The sequence below is a fragment of the Notamacropus eugenii genome, chromosome Y, assembly GCF_028372415.1.
Source record: "Notamacropus eugenii isolate mMacEug1 chromosome Y, mMacEug1.pri_v2, whole genome shotgun sequence".
NCBI classification, from domain to species: Eukaryota; Metazoa; Chordata; class Mammalia; order Diprotodontia; family Macropodidae; genus Notamacropus; species Notamacropus eugenii.
The window spans coordinates 9,607,518-9,627,690 of NC_092880.1; the positions used below are offsets into that span (position 1 = coordinate 9,607,518).

General features: G+C 35.6%; 1 pseudogene; it reads right to left on the reverse strand.

Annotated features, from left to right (window-relative positions):
• Positions 1–7,164: 7,164 nt before the first annotated feature.
• Positions 7,165–8,078, reverse strand: LOC140516567 (olfactory receptor 4C11-like; annotated as a pseudogene).
• Between the last annotated feature and the right edge of the window lie 12,095 nt (positions 8,079–20,173).

Sequence of the window (20,173 nt, forward strand, 5' to 3'; positions counted from 1 at the left end):
ATTTTTGAGGGAAAGAAGACTCACAGAGAGGGAACTGGAAAAGAGCTTGGAGGCTAGACATAGCATGGACAAGATTGTCTAGAAAGAGTTTCTTAACTTGGTGTAATGTAAATGAGAGTTAAAGATCTTCCCAGTCCATTCATGCACCTGCCCATTAAAGGAAGTTTGATTAGGGGAGATCTGTTTTGTAGGAAGGCCCACACCTTTTGTTAATTTTTAATGAGGTACTGGTTCTCTAGGTTTGTGATGCTCTTTGGCTCTGAAAAGTGTGTATATACTCTGACGTGAGGTTTTGTTTTGGTTCTTATTCATTGGAAGTGTTTGGCCAGATGAGATTCTGGGTATTCTCTAAGGAACTCCCTAGCTTTGAAAGCCCAGATATTGGTGCTTCTCTGTCTGGTAACTATGCATGTATGGTCAGATAGCTGTATCTGTGTGTTGATGTGTGATGTATACATTGTTTGTATTCAGACAGTTGAAAGCCTTGTCTGTTGTTCTTTATTTCCCTGTATTTTCTCTGAAGTTCAGTGTACTGACTTTCCCTCCTGAATTAAGTGAATGATATACGTGCTTGATTAAAGCAGATTGTCGACCTCTCAAAAAAAAAAGAATAGAAAAATTCACCAAACATGATTTTCTCCATTTAATTTTAATCGGAATTGCAATTACTAAAATTCTTCTATCCTACAACAATGTAGAATATTGGGAAAATATTTTCAATGTTAGAAAACATAAAGAGTCATATATGTGCACTTGACTCATTGTTCATTTCCCTTCACATGCCAGGTACAGGCATGTGAAGATTAATTTTCTCATCTTCATGACAAATGAAAATGATACCTGTTCACCTACTTTTCAAAATGTAAAGCCATGAAATGAGATCATTAAAACAAGTGATCCTTTCTAAATAAAATAATTACCCAAATCAAGGGAAATACAAAGTACTGTTTTTATTTACTCACAATCAAAGCTGTATTATATATGAGATCCTTGTTTATTTAATATAGTCCAAACACTTTATCCTATCATTCAAGGCTCTCCACAACTTAGCTTTGCACTTGGTTCCTCCCCTCCCCCATTTATCTCCAGGAAGCATTTTCAAAACCTAGTCTATTTTTCTTTCTTTATATTTGCCCACTGAGAAGCCCTGGCATCAAGTCTCATTCCCGACTCCAATTGATAATGGAACATTGGCCAAGTTGCTTTACTCTTCAGTTTTACAGGCAACTCTCTAACTAAAATTTAAATAATAGACAGACTCATGTAGAGTTCCCTGCATCTATTAAGTGCCAAGCTGTAACTATCCCCCAAAAATGCTTAAAATAAAATAATGATGGAAAGTGCCATGGAGAAGAATGAAGAGATGTGGAGGAAGAAAAGAAGTGATATGAGAAGGGCCTGAAGATTTTGCAGAAGAAGTAAAATATGGAGGACAATAAGTGGGAGGGGGAGATCTTAGAAGTAAGATATCTATCATTTCATCACCTTACCTTCAAAATCACTTTCTATTGGAAATGCAAAGTATTTAGATAGATTTGCGAGAAGACCTCAGCCACAAATATTTTGAAAGTTCACAACTACTTTTCATTTACTGTCCTAAATTTGAAAAGCAATAGCTGCAAGAAAGGAACCCACAGGGAGAGGATAGGGTATATTTACCTTAAATTGTTTTAGGGATGGACAAACGTATCAAGATATCACTTAAATTCACATTGGCAATGGTAACCGAGAATTGCTCTGTTTTTATGCTAATGTTTCCTTTTCTCCTCCTTGTTACATTTAGGAATGTGAGAATGAGATAGGTTTTGTAAGTGATATGACACATGAGTCATTCTGTTGTAAGATTAGTATTGCTCTGAGTAAATGGAGAGATTTAGAATTCATTTGGTACCTGTCAGCACTAGCATCCTTCCCAACAGAAAAGACACTTCCAGGTGTTCTTGCCCATGGTAGAAAGAGAATAACAGACTTTTCATCTTCACGCTTTAATGTTTTGAATGGACCCAGAAATATCTACCATTTCAATTGAGTCTTCCACTAGTTTCTCCATTGTTCTATGCCCAATTCTATTCTGCAATGAATACTGAAAGACTTCTACTGTTCCAAACAAGTGAACCTTTACGGAAAGTCCATCGACATAAATCAGCTCAGAGAATTATCTTTTATCCTTTAGGAAACTGAGAAAACACTGCTACTGGAGACGGCTCCAAAGTTCATTTTAATTTGCCAAGTTTAAGAGCAAACCTTCAATTAGCAATAGACTGCTCGAGTGCCAGGTGTTGGCTGAATAGGAAGCAAGAGAATTTATTATTCAGAGCATTTTTCGTATCCTCCTGCCTCCAGTAGTTTTATTTTCTATGGGGTCAAAAGAGGAAAAAGTGAATCTGATGAGAGAGGCGTTGATGTACGTATACTATCACTGTAATATCTGTCTAATAGGGCCTACCATCTCCTTCCAACCCTGGGAATTCAATGACTGGACCATGCTTCTCTTAGAATGTGCTCATCAAATTTAATACTATGCTTTTCAGAATCACTGTCACGGCCAATGTTCGTTATCGTTGGACCCCAATCACCCTTTTGTCATTAGTGGAGCCTTCTTCAGTTCAATGTTCAACCCCACTCTGTATGAAAACGAAACAATTATTTCTTGAGGGATCTTACAGTCTTAAAATAAATTATAACCTTGGAAATTTTCAAGTTCACCCTCCGCATTTATTGAATGAAGAAACCGAGCCTCACAGAATTTGTGAGTCACTTAAGAAAAAAAAAACATTCGTTTTTTTCAAATGTTAAAAAATAAGTATTATGTAGAAGCCCAGATCATCACTACATTCATCCTCAGCATCATCATCAACAACAAGAACAAGAACAAGAACAAGAAAAAATAATTCTATGGGTAAGAGGGAGTAACAGGTATCTCTTTTTTATTTTTATTATTATTTCATTTGTTTTCAATGTTGTACAATCAATTCCACATAACTTAGATGTTTTCCCCTCCTTCCCCTCATCCTCCCCTGCCTCCCCCCTCCCTCCCTGAGAAGGCATGCAATTTTATATATATTCTACACATACATTCCTATTCAATACATTTTGCTTCAACCATGTTACCTAGAAGAGTTAAAATGAATGGGAACAACCATAAAACAAACCAAAACGTAATGCAAAAGAAAATTATCTGTTACATTCTGCGATTGAATTCCATAGTTCTTTCTCTCTATGAGGAAAGCATTTTGCTTTAAAAGACTATTGGAAATTTTTTAAGTCCTTGCATTACAGTGAAGTTCTAAGTCTGCCAGAAAAAATCCTCGCACACAGTGCTTGTTGCTCTGCGCAAAGTTCTTCTCCTGGTTCTGCTCCTTTCGCTCAGCATCACTTCATATAACTTTTTCTCTGCGTCTTTGGATTCTTCCTGTTCATCATTTCTTATAGAGCAATAGCATTCCATTACATTCATGTACCATAATTTATTCAGTCATTTCCAAATTGATGTCCATCTCCTTGAATTGCAGTTTTTGGCCAGTGCAGAAAGGCAGAGATGGTCAATACATCCTTCTCATATCATAATACAAGAAAAATTATACGTAATGAAAGGCCATGGAAAGATAGGTTAAATTTAATTGAAAACTTAATAGTCTGTTCATATTCTTTGACCATTTATCAATTGAGGAATGCATTGTATTCTTGTACATTTCACTTAGTTTTCTATATATTTTAGAAATAATGCGTTAATCACAGATCTTAGCTGCAAAAATTCATTCTTAGTTTTCTGATGCCCTTCTAATCTAGGTTGTGTTGGGTTTGTCTGTGCAAAAACTTTTTGATTGAAAGTAATCAAATAATCCTTTTTGCACTTCAAAATGTCTTCTGTCTCTTGTTCAGTCAAAAATTCACCCCTCATCCATAAATCTGATAAATCCATTATTGCTTGCTCCAGTTATTTGTTTATAGTATCAGTATTTATACCTCGATCACATACCCATTTGAAATCTGTTCTTGTGTATGCTTTAAGGCATTGAGCTATGTCTGGTTTCTGCCACACTGTTATCCAGGTGTCACAGCAATTGTTGTCGATCTGTGAGTTCTTATCCCAGAAGGTGAGGTCCTTGGGTTTATCAAACAGCAGATTGCTATATTCATTGACTACTGTGTCTTGGGTACCTAACATGTTACACAGGTCTACCCTTCTATTTCTTAGCCAGTAACAAGTGGTTGTGACAATTGCTGTTTTATAATACAGTCTGAGTTCTGGTATAGGTAGGCCACCTTCCCTAGAATTTCTTTTCATTAGTTCCTTGATTTTTCAGCACCTTTTGTTCTTCCAGATGAATTTGATATTATTCTTTATAACTCTACAAAATAATTTTCTGATAGGTAGATTGATATGGCACTAAAAAACTGAATTAATGTAGATAATATTGTTATTTTTATTATATTGACTCTATCACCCACGAGCAACTGTTGTATGTCCACTTACATAGATGTGACTTCATTTGTGTAAAAAGTGTTTTGTAATTGTGTTCATATACTCCCTGGGTTTGTTTTGGCAAGTAGACTCCCAAATATTTTATAGTGTCGACCCTAGTTTTAAATGGGATTTTTCTTTCTATCTCTTGCTGTTGGGTTTTGTTGCTAATATATAGAAAGGCAGAAGATTTGTGTGGGCTTATTTGTAACCTGCAACTTTGTCAAAAATGGTTTTTACTTCAAGTAGTTTTCTACTTGATTCTCTGGGATTCTCAGAGTATGTCATCATATCATCAGCAAAGAATCATTACTTAGTTACTTCTTTGGCTATTCTTATTCCTTCAATATCTTTATCTTGTCTAATTGCTACAGCTAACATTTCTAGTACCATATTGAATAATAGTTGGTGATAATGCAGATCCTTGTTTCACCCTCAATCTTATGGGAAATGCATCCAGCTTGTCCCTCTTGCATGTAATGCTTGCTAAAGGATTTAGATAGATACTATTTGGTATTTTATGGAAAATTCAATTTATTCCTAAGTTCTCCAGTCTTTGCAGTAGGAATGGGTGTTGCATTTTCTCAAAAGCTTTTTCTGCATCTATTGAGATAATTAGTAGATTTATGTTAGTTTTGTTGTTGATGAGATCAGTAATATTAACAGTTTTCTTAATACGGAACCAACCCCACATTCCTGGTATGAATCCTACCTGATCATAATGTGTTATTCTTATGAGAAGTTACTCTATTCTTTTTACTAAAACCTTATTTAAAACTTTTACATCTATACTCATTAGAGAAATTGGTCTATAATTTTCTTTCTCTGTTTTGGTTCCTCCTGGTTTAGGTGGTCAAAACCATATTTGTATCATAAAAAGAATTTTGGAGGACTCCTTCTTACCCAATTTTCCCAAATAGTCTATATAGTATTGGAGTTAACTGTTCTTTAAATGTTTGATAGAATTCACTTGCGAATCCGTCTGGCCCTGGAGATTTTTTCCTAGGGGCTTCATTGATTGCTTTTTCAATTTCTTTTTATGAGATGGGGTCATTTAAGTGTTGAACTTCCTCTTCTGTTTCTCTAAGCAATTTATATCTTTTAAAATAATCATCCATATCATTTAGATTGTAGAATTTATGCGGATATATTTGGACAACGAAATTTCTTGTTTTTGTTTTAATTTCCTCTTCATTGGAGGTGAGTTCACCCTTTTCACTTTTGATACTGGTAATTTCCTTTTCTTATTTCCTTTTTTAATCAAATTGAACAAAGGTTCATCAATTTTATTGGTTTTTTTTAATAAAACCAAATCATATTTTTATTTATTACTTCAATAATTTTCTTAATTTCAACTTGATTAATCTCTCCTTTGGTTTTTAGTATTTCTAATTTGGTATTTACTTGGGGATTTTCAGTTTGCTTTTTTCTAGCTTTTCCATCTGAATGATGAATTCATTGATCTCCTCTTTATTTTATTGATGTAGGCACTCAAATATATAAAGCTTCCTCTAAGAATTGCTTTTGCAGTGACCCATAAAATTTGATAGGTAATCTTATTACTGTCATTCTTTTGAATGAAATTGTTTATTATTTCTATAATTTGTTGTTTAATCCACTCATTCTTTAGAATTAGATTGTATAGTTTCCAATTAATTGTTGGTTTATGTTTCCATGGCCTTTGATTATATATAAGTTTTATAGCATTATGATCTGAGAAGAACGCATTGACTATCTCTGCCTCTCTGCACTGGATTATGAGCTTTTATGGCGTAGTACATGGTCCGTTTTTGTTCACCCCCTTATCTTCTTCCTTGTTTATTTTGAGGGTAGATTTATCAAGTTCAGAGAGAGGGAGGTTGAGGTCCGCCACAAGTATAGTTTTTGTGTCTACTTCTTCTTGTAACTCCCTTAACTTCTCCTCTAAGAATCTGGATGCTACATTTCATGGAGCATATGTGTTTAGTAATGAAATTGCTTCGTTGTCTATGGTTCCTTTAGCAGGACATAGTTTCCTTCCTCATCTCTTTTGATTAGATCTATTTCTGCTTTTACTTTGTCTTAGATTAAGATTGCTACCTCTACTTTTTTTTTGCATCAACTGAAACAAAATATGCTCTGACCCAATCTTTTACCTTTACCCTCTGTGTATGCTCCCCCATTTTAAAAGTGTTTTTTGCAAGCAACATATTGTTGGATTATGGTTTTTAATCCATTCTGCTGTGTCCATTTTATAGGAGAGTTCATCCCATTCACATTCACAATTATGATTACTTTCTGCGTCTTTACCTCCATCCTCTTCCCTCTTGTTGATGATTTTAGTTCCCCCTTCTCCTTTCTCCTCCACAATAGAGTTTTACTTTTTTCTTTTTGTTATTATTTATTTATTTATTTAACTTTTAACTTTTTTTTAGAATTTGAATTTTTTTTACTACTGAAAATAATGATAAAACCAAAGCAAATGACATTTTCAAATTTTACATGTTAAAATGAGCAACATTTTCAAAGGCACAAAACGTTGAATTTCAAGGGAAATGAAATTTCTATTCAAAAATCATTTTCAAAATATTGTTAAAATCCATGGATTCCACGTTAAGAACTCCTGGATACTGTCACAACTATTACCGTATATCAATTTCAGTTCTTCCAGTTTGGACCAAACATCCTTGAAAAACCAGAAAAATAATTTGGTGAGCACGCTATCTGTCACCTGAAGTCACTCGAGTGCTCCATAGCTTCTTCATGGCATTCTTATTGTTGCATTCCATAGAGTATAGATGAAAGGATTGAGGAAAGGAGTTATAATGGTATAAAATACGGACACCAACTTAACAAGAGGAAAGGTGGTTGGGGGGTCGAGTGTGCATGAATATGCAGGGACCAAAGAATGTGATGACAACAATCTGCAGGTGGAGAGGGGTTTGCACTTCACCTCTGCACTACGATTTCTCAGGGATTGCAGTATAAGTGTGGAGGATATCATCAGTAAATAAAAGCTTACTGAGCATATGGTTCCACTATTGGAGACTACTGAAAGGTTTAATACGTATGTGTCCATGCATCCCAGTCTCAACAAAGGTTGCAATTCACAGAAATAGTGGTCAGTCACATTGGGAGCACAGAAGGGCACATTCAACATAAGGATTATCTGGGCAATAGAATGCAGAAATGACCCTATCCATGCCAAAAGAATCAATATCCCACATACCTTGCAGTTCATGAAGAATGAGTAGTGTAGAGGCTTACAGACGGCCACAAAGTGGTCATAGACCATTAAAATGAGGACAAATATTTTCCTGCAGTCAAAGAAATGCATAGTAAATAGCTGGGTCAGGCACTTATCAAAGGAAATAGTATTGTTGTGAGAGAGGTTGTCCACAATCATTTTGGGAGCCGTGGTGATAGAGAAACAAGAATCTGCGATAAAAAAGTAGGTAAAGAAAAAGTACATAGGCGAAACAAGTGTGTGACTGATCTTGATTGTCACAAAAATTAATAGATTCCTCACCACAGTGGCAGTGTATAACACCAAGAAAATGGCAAATATCATTTTCTGCTTCTCTAGGTCCTGAGTCAGTCCAAGCAGAATGAATTCTGTCACATTGTTTCTCATCTTTAGGACTCAAGTAAGAAGGACACAAGTGAGAACTAGTTAATATAAGAAAAGCATAAAGAAGGATTAATTAAGTGGAATTTGGAAGGTCTCTATAAAAGAATCACTGCTTAAATCTCTATAGTTAAGCTTCGATTACTCCTATTTTCAAAGTCTTAGAAGAGCTTTATGTCGAAAGTACTCCTATACTCTTTTATAATTATTGCTCATGGGATGTGTGTGTGTGTGTGTGTGTGTGTGTGTGTGTGTGAGAGAGAGAGAGAGAGAGAGAGAGAGAGAGAGAGAGAGAGAGAGAGAGAGAGAGACAGAGAGACAGAGAGACAGAGACAGAGACAGAGAGAGACAGAGAGACAGAGACAGAGAGAGACAGAGTTCCAATGCCCTCGGGGCAGTCACACACACACACACACACACACACACATAATTTGATAAACATGTATGGGTTGAAACCAGCATCATTGCATAGAATTATGAGTTAATAAATCCATTTGATATTGGTACTTTATTTTACCATTCGTGTGTGTGTGTGTGTGTGTGTGTGTGTGTGTGTGTGTGTGTGTAATTTAAAAACTCAAAGTGTCTACCTAACGTTCCGTGGTTAACATCTATATTCTATATTCTATAACTATAATATTCTATATTCCATAACTGTATTCTCCCAACAAATATACTAATGTACTAGAAACAATATAGCCTAAGATTTTTCAGATGCAGTAATTCTTTTCATAGAATATCAAATTTTGAAGGGAACTTATATGATGTCTTTACCCACTCTTTCATAAAATGTAATATATTTTCCTCCTTTCCTTATAAATAATCATCCAGTCTCCAGGTGAATATACCCAATAAAAAAGAAAATTTCTTCGTGATTCTACTATACTTTAGAGCAGTTCAAAGAATTTAGATGATTTTCTCCTGATATAAGGTTTATATTTACCTCTCAGTAACCTATAAAAATTGTTGCCATTTCTGTCCTGTAAGATCAAATATTTAAAATTCTGATCTCTGTCTCTGTCTTTTCTCTCTCTGTCTCTCTGTCTCTCTCTGTCTCTGTCTCTCTCTATCTCTCTGTCTCTGTCTGTCTCTGTCTCTGTCTCTGTCTCTCTCTCTCTCTCTCTCTGTCTTTCTGTCTCTCTCTCTCTTTCTATCTGTCTCTCTCTTTCTATTTTCCCTGGCACAATTTTCAAAAGCTTACCTTGCGGTTCCCTTTGTGCTGAATATGCTAGAGATCATTAATGTCCCTCTCTAAATATGTTACCCAAACTTAGCATAATAATCCATATGTGAGTCACCAAGGGAAGAATTCACTCGATTTATCACTTCTCTTATACTTAACAGTAGGACTTAAACATAATAGAAAATTATGCACATACTTTAATACATTATGGATTTAGTTCTAGTGAATACAGTAAAGGTTGTCAAGAACAATCACTTCATTTTTCAGAGAAGCAAAATGAAATTCAGGGAGCCAATTTCACTTGTCCAAAATCATCCAGAAGAGACTTGGAATTTGGTCACTACATCATTTTCACTTTTGTTATTGCCTGACTATGGCTGTTTATCTTAAATTGGTTCTGTTGAATGGTTCAAAGAAAATGTGGGATTTTATATTAACTCCTGTAAAGTGATATGTAGTCAGGGCCAATCACGCTAGCCTGTCAAAGTCAATTTGTATCCTGACTGTCATAAAATATGTTAGTTTTCTCATCCATTTACAAACATGATACCTAACATCTATGCCTTTATCTACCTAATTCATAAAAATCTTCAACATGGAAAAAATATAATACTTGACATATAACCAATGATTCCAAAGAACAATATACACATTGTAATATGATTCCCATACGATTGTATGGGATAATCATTTTAGGTTGGATTGCTCCCACCTTATTGTTGAGGCAGGGAAAGTTGAAAAGGGTTATATGACTCATGGAAGGTCAAAAATATAACAAATGTCAGAGGAAGTGATAAGGGGCTGCTCTTTTCTCCTTACTCCCTGTTTACTACTCAATCCATCACACTACCATATCTCTAGGAAATCCAATAGTTCCTAGTTAATGCAATCAATGTATTCATTAATTACTGATATTTGCATCCAATATTTCATTTTTTATCCTTTTGTAATTTTAAGACAAGCAGAGAATATTTATGATATTCTTCCAGTGTTCTCACTTATCTTTGAAAATGTCATTTTTATTTCCCAATGATCAATGTGAAATATACATTCCACATTTTTTTAAATCAATGCTAGAATTATTGAAAATTTTTTAAAGAATATTGACAATATCAATATAATTTTGAAACAAAAAGGGAAAGATAAGGAGAGGAAAGGATAGGGCAGAGGAGAGGAAAAGAGGAGAGGAGAAAAAGGGAGAATATAGTCAGAAACACACACCTATAGACAAATATATAGAAACATAACCTATCTAACATACATAAACATATTTCTAGTGTCTAATTTGTAGCACTGTGAGGAGATTCAAATTAATAGTGCAGTTAAATAACTTTGAAAATCATGTTGTTATTAATTTAGACACTTTCCAGTGTAATTTCTGGAGACAGGTATGATAGCAGCTGGCTACTAAGCTTACCAAATCGAGAACTGAAGTAAGTGTGAGAAGATTTTCGTCAAGAAAACTTTCTCCTTTACTTTATTACAAAGTAAATGACAAAACTACAGTTTGAGTTACACAATCATAAATTAAGAAACAGGCAGTAACTTAGAGGTCACCTAATAAAAACTAGTCATTTTATAATTGAAAAAAAATCATACAAGAAAATTTAATGGGGGGGGGGCGAGCCAAGATGACGGACTGAGAGCTACTACTCACCTAAGCTCTTAGGCAAACTCCTTCAGATACCTCTGAAAAGAGAATAAGACCAAATTTTGGAGGTGCAGAGCCTAATAGGCGACAGACTGGCAGATTCACAGAGCAGGACAGACTGGAAGGTCGACGGGAAGGATTTGTTCCTGAGGGGTGAGCCCAAAGCACACAGTTCAGCACGTCCCACCACAGCGTCATGGCCCAGCAAGAAAGCCCCTGGGTGACGTGAGCCAGCAGCAGCACATCGGATCTGCAGAGTGGCAGTTCAAGGCAGGAGACCAGCCAGCACTGAGTGTGTGACAGCAGCTGAGTCCCAGGTGTGCATCTGATTGGATTCAAGGAGGGTACAACAAAATCAGTTAAGTATAGAAATACAGTTAGCTCTATAGGCAGTAGGAGGGGAAGGGGGAAAGAAAAGGGAGTGGAGAAGAAAAGGGAGTGAAAAAGAAGTAAGGGAAAGGGGATTAAAAGAGAGGGAGGCAGAAAGAAGGGAAGGAACACTGATGGAAGCAGGGGTCAAAAATTAAACCTCTATTGTGGAGGAGAAGGGAGAACTAAAAGCACAAAAAGGGGGAAATGGGATAGGGAAAGAAATTGATAGTAATCATAACTGTGGATGTGAATGGGATGAACTCTCCTCCAAAAGGGAGAGGGATACTAGAACGGATTAAAAACCATTATCCAACAATCTGTTGTTTGCAAGAAACACATTTGAAACTGGGGGATACATATAGCATAAAGGGACAAGGCTGGAGCAGAATATATTGGGTTTCAGCTGATATAAGCAAAGCAGGGGTAGCAATCCTAATATAAGATAAAACAAAAGCAGAAATAGATCTAAACAAAAGAGTAAGGAAGGAAACTATATCCTGGTAAAAGGCACCATAGACAATGAAGCAATTTCATTATTAAACATAAATGCTCCAAGTGGTATAGCATTCCAGTTCTTATAGGAGAAGTTAAGGGACTTATAGGAAGAAATAGACAGCACAACTATACTATTCGGGGAACTCAACCTCCTCCTCTCCCAACTTGATAAATCTAACCTCAAAATAAACAAGATAGAAGTTAAGGAGGTGAACAGAACTGTGGATACGGTAGATATGATAGATCTCTGGAGAAAATTTAATGGGGATTGAAAGGAATATACCTTTTTCTCATGGGTACATGGCTCATGTACAAAAACGGACAATGGACGAGGCCATACAAACTTCACAATCCAGTCCACAAAGGCGGAGATAGTCGATGCATCCTTCTCAGATCATAATGTAACAAAACTTACATGTAATCAAAGGCCATGGAAACAGAAACCAAAAACTAATTGGAAACTAAAGAATCTAAACCTAAAGAGAGAGTGGGTTAAAAAACAAATTATAGAAAAAATCAACAACTGCATTCAAGAGAATGACAATAATGAGACAGCCAATCAAATCTTGTGGTATACTGCAAAAGCAGTTGCTAGGGGAAGTTTCATATCTTTGAGTGCCTGCATGAATAAAATAGAGAAAGAGGAGATCAGTAAATTGGGCATGCAGTTGGAAAAGCTCGAAGACGTAGAAACTGAAAATTCCGAAGTAAAACACCAAATTAGAAATACTGAAAACCAAAAAGTAGATTAATAAAACTGAAATTAAGAAAACTATTGAACCAATAAATAAAACTAGGAGTTAGCTTTATGAAAAAAAACAATAAAATTGGGAAACCTTTGGTCAATTTAATTAAAAAAAGAAAGAAGACAACCAAATTACCAATATCAAAAATGAAAAGGGTGAACGCATCTCCCATGAGGAGGAAACTAAAACAATAATAAGAAATTATTTTGCCTATCTGTATGTCCATAATTCGACAATTTAAATGAGATGGAGGATTATTTTAAAAGATATAAATTGCCCAGACTAACAGAAGGGGTATTTGAATATTTAAATAACCTTATCTCAGCAGAAGAAATTGAACAAGCCATATCAATGAATTCCCTAGGAAAAAGTCTGCAGTGACAGACAGATTCACAACTGAATTTTTTCAAACATTTAAAGAAAAGTTCATTCCAATACTTTATAGACTGCTTGGGGTAATTGAGGAAGAAGGAGTCCACACAAAATCTTTTCATGATATATATATATGTATATGTATATGTATATGTATATGTATATGTATATGTATATGTATATGTATGTATGTATGTATGATGTATATGTATGTATGTTTGTATGTATGTATGGTTTTGATACCTAAAACAGATAGAGCCAAAACAAAGAAAATTGTAGGTCAATTTCTCTAATGAATATAGATGCAAAAAACTTTAAATAAAATTTCAGCAAAAAGAATAGAGCAGCTTATCATGAGAATAATACATAGTCAGGTAAGATAGGAATCCGGGACCGGTTCAATTTTAGGAAAACTACTAACATTATCAATCATATCAACAAGAAAACTGACAAAAACTAAATGATTATCTCAATAAACGCAGAAAAAGCTTTTCACAAAACACAACACCCATTCTTATTGAAAACACTGTAAAACATATGACTAAATGTAACTTTCTATAAAATAATAAGCAGTATCTGCCTAAAACCTTCAGCAAGTATTATAGGCAATGAGGATAAGCAAGATGCATTTCCAATAAGATCAGGCGTAAAACAAGGATGTCCATTATCATCACTATTATTCAATATGGTACTAGAAATGGTAGCTGCAACAATGAGTAGGAAAAGAAATTGAATGAACTAGAATAGGCAAAGAAGATACCAAGTTATCACTCTTTTCAGATGTTTTGTTGATATACTTGGAAAATCCCAGAGAATCAGGTAAAAAACATCTTGAAATAATAAACAACTTGGCCAGCGTTGCAGGTTACAAAATAAACACACACACAAATCTTCTGCATTTCTGTACATTACTAACAAAGCTCAATAGCAAGAGATAGAAAGAGAAATCCCATTTAAAGCTACAGTAGACACTTTAAAATATTTGGGAGTCTATCCCCCAGAACAAACCCAGAGAATATATGATAACAATTACAAAAGTCTTCGCACAAATAAAGTCAGATCTAAGTAAGTAGAAAACCATCAGTTGCTCGTGGGTGGGTCAAGCTACTATAATAAAAATGACAGTTCTACCTAAATTAATTTAGTTATTCAATGCCATACCAATCAATCTATCAGACATTTATTCTCTAGAACTAGAGAAAATAATACCAAAATTCACCTGGAAGAACAGAACTTCCAGAATGTCATGGTAACTAATGAAAAGAAATGCTAGGGAAGATCGCCTAGCTCTACCATATCTCAAATTGTATTATAAAGCACCAATTATCAAAACCACTTTGTACTGGCTAAGAAACAGAAGAGTAGACGAGTGGAATAGGTTAGTTACCTAAGACTCAGTAGTCAATCACTATAGCAACCTACTGCTTGCTAAATCCAAAGACCCCAGCTTCTGGGATAAGAATTCCCTGCTCGACAAAAATTGTTGGGAAAATTTGATAACACTGTGGCGGAAACTAGGTATAGACCAATGCTTGACACCATACACAGGAATTAAGTCTAAATGGGTACATGACCTTGGTATAAAGAGCAATACTATGGGCAAATTGGTGGATCAAGGAACAGTGTATTCATCAGATTGTTGGAGAGGGGAAGAATTTTTGACTAATCAAGAGATAGACAACATTATGAAGTGTAAAATGGATAATTTTGATTACATTAATTTGAAAAGTTTTTGCACAAAGAAACCCAATGAAAAGAAGATTAGGAGGGAAGTAGAATACTGGGAAAGAATTTTGCAACTAGTGTCTGTGATAAAGGTCTCATTTCTATAACATATAGAGAACTGAGTCAAATGTACAATAACACAAGTCATTTCCCAATTGGTAAATGGTCAAAGATATGAACAGGCAGTTTTCAGAGGACAAAATAAACTCTATCTATAGTCATATGAAACAATGCTTTAAAACACTAGTGATTCGACAGATGCTAATCAGAACAACTCAGATGCCACATCACACCTAGCACATTGACTAACATGAAAATACAACATGATGTTAAATGTTGGAGAAGATGTGGGAGAGTTGGAACACTAATTCATCGTTGGTTGAGCTGTCAGCTGCTCCAATCATTCTGGAGAGCAATTTGGAACTATGGCCAAAGGGCTGCAAAACTGTGCTTACCCATTGACCCCAGCAATATCACTTCTAGGACTGTGTCCCCAAGAGATCATCAAAGTGGGAAAACGTCCCATATCTACAAAAGTAATTATAGCAGCACTCTTTGTGGTGACCAAAGACTGGAAATCAAGGGGATGCTCATCAATTGGGGAATGGCTGAATAAATTGTGTCATATGAATGTAGTGGAATACTATTGTGCTATAAGAATTGATGAACAGGAAGACTTCATAGAGGACTAGAAAGGCTTATATGAACTGATGCTGAGCTAAAGGTGCAGAACAAGGAGAACTTTGTACACAGCAACAATCACAGTGTGGGAGGGTTTCTTCTGGTAGACTTAGAACTTGAGTGCAATGCAAGGACTTAAAAATTCCCAATGTTCTCTTAAGGCAAAATGCCTTCCATAGAAAGAACTACAAAATTAGATCTCAGAAGGTAGCAGATTACTTTCTTCTGTATGACATTTTGGTTTCTTTTATGGTTTCTCCCTTACATTTTAATTCCTCTATGCAACATAAGGTGAAAATGTTTTTAATAAGAATGTATGTGTAGAACCTACATAAAATTATACTCCGTCTCAGGGAGAGAGCTGGTAGTGAGGGGGGATGGAAGGGAAGGGATGGGGGAAAATCTAAGTTATATGGAAGTGATTACAGAATACTTAAATACAAACAAATAATAATAAAAAATAACAAATACATAGCAGGTACAACAATCACAATCCTGCCCACTGGTTTGAGTATTCCCATACAAGTTCCCCTGAACATAGGAACTTTCTACCTTTCCTCACAGTTTCCTGCAGCTCATTTTGTGGGTTGCAACAGAATTCTCAAACTAAGGTTTCCTTTATGTGTCAAGAAAAGAAAATGTCAACTTTTATCATTTTCCTATTAAGTAGAAGTGATTTAAAAATAAAATTTATTTTCCACTTTGTTTTGAACATTTGACTCCTCATGATTCATTCATTTCAGATTTGCAACTGGCTCTACTCCTTGATTTTTTTTTTTATTAAACTTTTAATTTTGGGTTACAAATTTTCTCCCCTTTTTTCCCCCTCCCCCCCTCCAGACCCAAGTTTTCTAATTGCCCCTGTGACCTATCTGGTCTCTCCTCTATCCTCCCTCCCTGCCCTTGTCTCCGTCTTCTCTTTTGTCCTGTAGGGCCGGATAGCTTTCTTGACCCCTTAACCTGTGTTTCTTGTTACCCAGTGGTAAGAACATTACATTTGGTCCTAACACTTTGAGTTCCAACTTCTTTAGCTCCCTCCCTCTCTACCCCTTCCCCTTGGAAGACAGGCAGTTCAATATAGGCCATATCTGTTTAGTTTTGCAAATGATTTCCATACTAGTTGTGTTCTATAAGACTAACTATATTTCCCTCCATCCTGTCCTGTCCCCCATTACTTCTATTTTCTTATGGTTCTTTCCCTCCCCGTGAGTGTCGACCTCGTATTGTATTCTCCTCCCAATGCCCTCCCCTCTATCCTCCCCCCCCTTCCTGCTTGTGCCCCTGTCCCCCACTCTCCTGTATTATGAGATAGGTTTTCCTATCAGAATGAGTGTGCATTATATTCTTTCCTTTAGTGGAATGTGAGGAGAGTAGATCTCATGTTTTTCTCTTGCCTCCCCTCTTTATCCCACCACAAATAAATCTTTTGCTTGCCTCTTTTATGAGAGATAATTTGCCCCATATAACTTCTCCCTTTCTCCTCCCAATATTTCTCTCTCACTGCTTGATTTCATTTTTTTTTTTTAGTGTATGATCCCATCCTCTTCAATTCACTCTGTGCACTCTGTCTCTATGTATGTGAAAAAAACTATCACATTTTGCAGATTACCCGATGATATACTTAGAATATCCTAGAAAATCAACTATAGTACTCATTGAAACAATTAATTTAAGCACAGTTGCATGTTATAAAATAAATCCACATGAATTTTAGTAATGTAAGCATTACAAATGAATGATTAACAAGGAGATTAAAGAGATCTATTACAAAACATTATACAACATGCCCATGTGGTATTTATGATAGGAATGAAGGAATGGTCCAACAGTAGGAAAATAATTATCACAATTAACCATATCAGGAAGAAAACACTAAATATCATATGATTATATCAACAAATTAAGAGAAAAAGCTTTTGATAAAATATAACACCCATTATGGTTGGTTATTGTTCTTCATTTTCGAAGAAGACCAAAAGGACATGACCATGATAAAGTGAAATTTCAGTTTGTCTGACTGTGACTGATCAGTCCAATACGAGCTCAGAATGCTCTACTACAGGTTGGGCCAGATAGTTAGGGTCATTATTTGGGGATGATACTCCAAATCTGTCCATTCCATGTTTTATTTTGTGCTGTCTCAATTCTGTTTTGCTCATAGCACACAACACCCTTTATGATTTAGGCACACCATGCTGATCAGTCTTGTGGCAGTAACTTCCATGTTGCACAATCAAATCCAAAGTTCTTGAGAGAGACCCTGTGAGAGTGCCATTGTATCTCTTCTTCTGACTACTAAGTAATCACTTGCCTGATGCAAGTTCTCCATAAAATAGTCTTTTTTAAGGTTTATTTGTTTATCTCTGTCCCCTCCCCCCACCCCATAACGATTTGCATTCTGATTAGCACATATTACCCTCAATATGCCATTCCATCTATCACACCCTACCCTTCCCTTATTCCCATCTTCTCTCTTTTCTTAAAGGGCAAGATAGACTTCTATACCTCATTACCTGTATTTCTTATTTCCCAGGTGCATGCAGAAACAATTTCCAACATTCGTTTCTAATACTTTGAATTCCAACTTCTTTCCCTTCCTCCCTCCAAACCCATTCCCACTGAGAAGGCAAGCAATTCAATATAGGCTATATATGTGTAGTTTCACAAAACACTTCCATAATATTCATGTTGTGTAAGAGTAACTACATTTTCCTCCATCCTATCCTGTCCCTCATTTATTCTTTCTCTCATTTGACCTTGTCCTTCCCCAAAAGAGCTTAATTCTAATTACTCCCCTTTCCCATTTGCCCTCCCTTCTATCATTTCCCTCACCTCACTTGCTCCTTTCTCCCCTACTTTCCTGTAGGATAAGATAGATTTTCATACCAAATTGAGTGAACATGTTATTCTCTCCTGAAGCAAAATGTGAAGACAGTAAGCTTCCCTTTTTCCCTCTCAACTCCTCCCTTTTCTCAGCCACTGAAAAAAATTTTTCTTACCTATTTTATGAGTGACAATTTGTTCCATTTCTTTTCTCCCTTTCTCCTCCTATTATATTCCTTTCACCCCTTTATTTTTAGATACCATCACTTTTTATTCATCTCAACCTCTGTACTCTGTGTGTGTGTGTGTGTCTGTGTCTGTGTCTGTGTCTGTGTGTGTCTGTGTCTGGGTATAATCCCTCCAATTCCCTGAATACTGAGAAAAGTCTCAAGAGTTACAAATATTACCTTTCCATTTAGGAATGTAAACAGTTCAACTTTAGAAAGGACTTTTAGAAAGTCCTTTATGTTTTCTCTTTCCTGTTTACCTTTTTATGCTTCTCTTGGTTCTTGTGTTTGAAAGTCAAATTTTCTATTCAGTTCTGGTCTGGTCTTTTCATTAAGAATGCTTGAAAGCCCTCTATATCATTGAATGATCATTTTTCCTCTGAAATATTATACTCATTTATTCTGGGTAGGTGAGTCTTGGTTTAAACCTAGTTCCTTTGACTTTTGGAATATCATATCTCAAGCCCTTTGATCCCTTAATATACAGATCTTGTGTTATTCTGATTGTATTTGCACAATACTCGAACTGTTTCTTTCTAGCTGCTTGCAGTATTTTCCCCTTTACTTGGGCACTCTGAAATATGGCTACAATAATCCTAAGAGTTTCTCTTTTCCAGTCTCTTTCAGGAGGTGATTAGCGGATTCTTTCAACATTAATTTAACCTCTGGTTCTAGAATATGAGGTCAGTTTTCCTTGATAATTTCATGAAAGATGATGTATAGGCTCTTTTTTTGATCATGGCTTTTAGGTTGTCTCTCCTGGATCTATTTTCCAGGTCAATTGCTTTACCAGTGAGATTCCAGGTGAAGGATCAGCATATTGAGGAGGACTCTAGCAAGAATCTTGTCAGCAATGACTAAGAGAGAGAGACCCCCTTGTGACTGTCACAGGACAATCTATTCCCTTTAACTTTATAGAGGTGGACAATGGAGGCATCTTTGAACTCTTAGGGGATAACCTCCTCTTTCCATATAACCTGGAAAATTTCAGTCAGCTTTTGTATCAGCATTGGTCCCCTTACCTTGTAAATATCTGTTGGCATTTAATCAGCACCAGGTGCCTTGACACATGAAAGGAGCCTAATGGCCCTCAAAACCTCTTCTTCAGTTGGAAGCTCATATAAGGATGGATTGACTTCAACCTGATTTAAATGGTCAATGGCCTAGCATTGATTGATGATGGTCTGTTGAAAATACTATGGAAGTAGAAAAAATAGGAATACATGGAATCTTTCTTAAGAAGATAAGTAACATATATCGAAATCCAAGACCAAATATTACCTATAACAGGAATAAACCTTCGTAAAGTCTTCCTAAATAGATCAGTGGTGAAGCAATAATTTCCATTATAACCACTATTACTCAATATTTTGTTCAAGTGCTCACTCTTTTCCTTCCCATGGAGTTTTGTTGGTAATATATAGAAGTACTGATGATTTTGCTTCAATACTTTAAGAGAAATTGTACTGTAGTTTCATAGTTTTGTTTTTGATCTCTTTAGTTTAGGAGTCAAAACTATATTTATATCATAGAAGGAATTTGATGGCATTCCTTTTTTACCTATTTCTTCAAATTTTATGCGTATTATTGGCATCAACTGTTCCTTAAATATTTAGTAGAACTCGTTGTACATCCATCTGCTTCTGAGATACATTTTTTCCCTTATGGATTATATTTATGGATTGTTCAGTTTATTTTTCTAACAATGTGGCATTAACATATTCTATTTCCTCATCTATTAAGTTGAAAATTTTGTATTTTCTGTGACTATTCATCCATTTCATTTAAAATGACAGTCTGACAATCATCAATTTGAACAAAATATT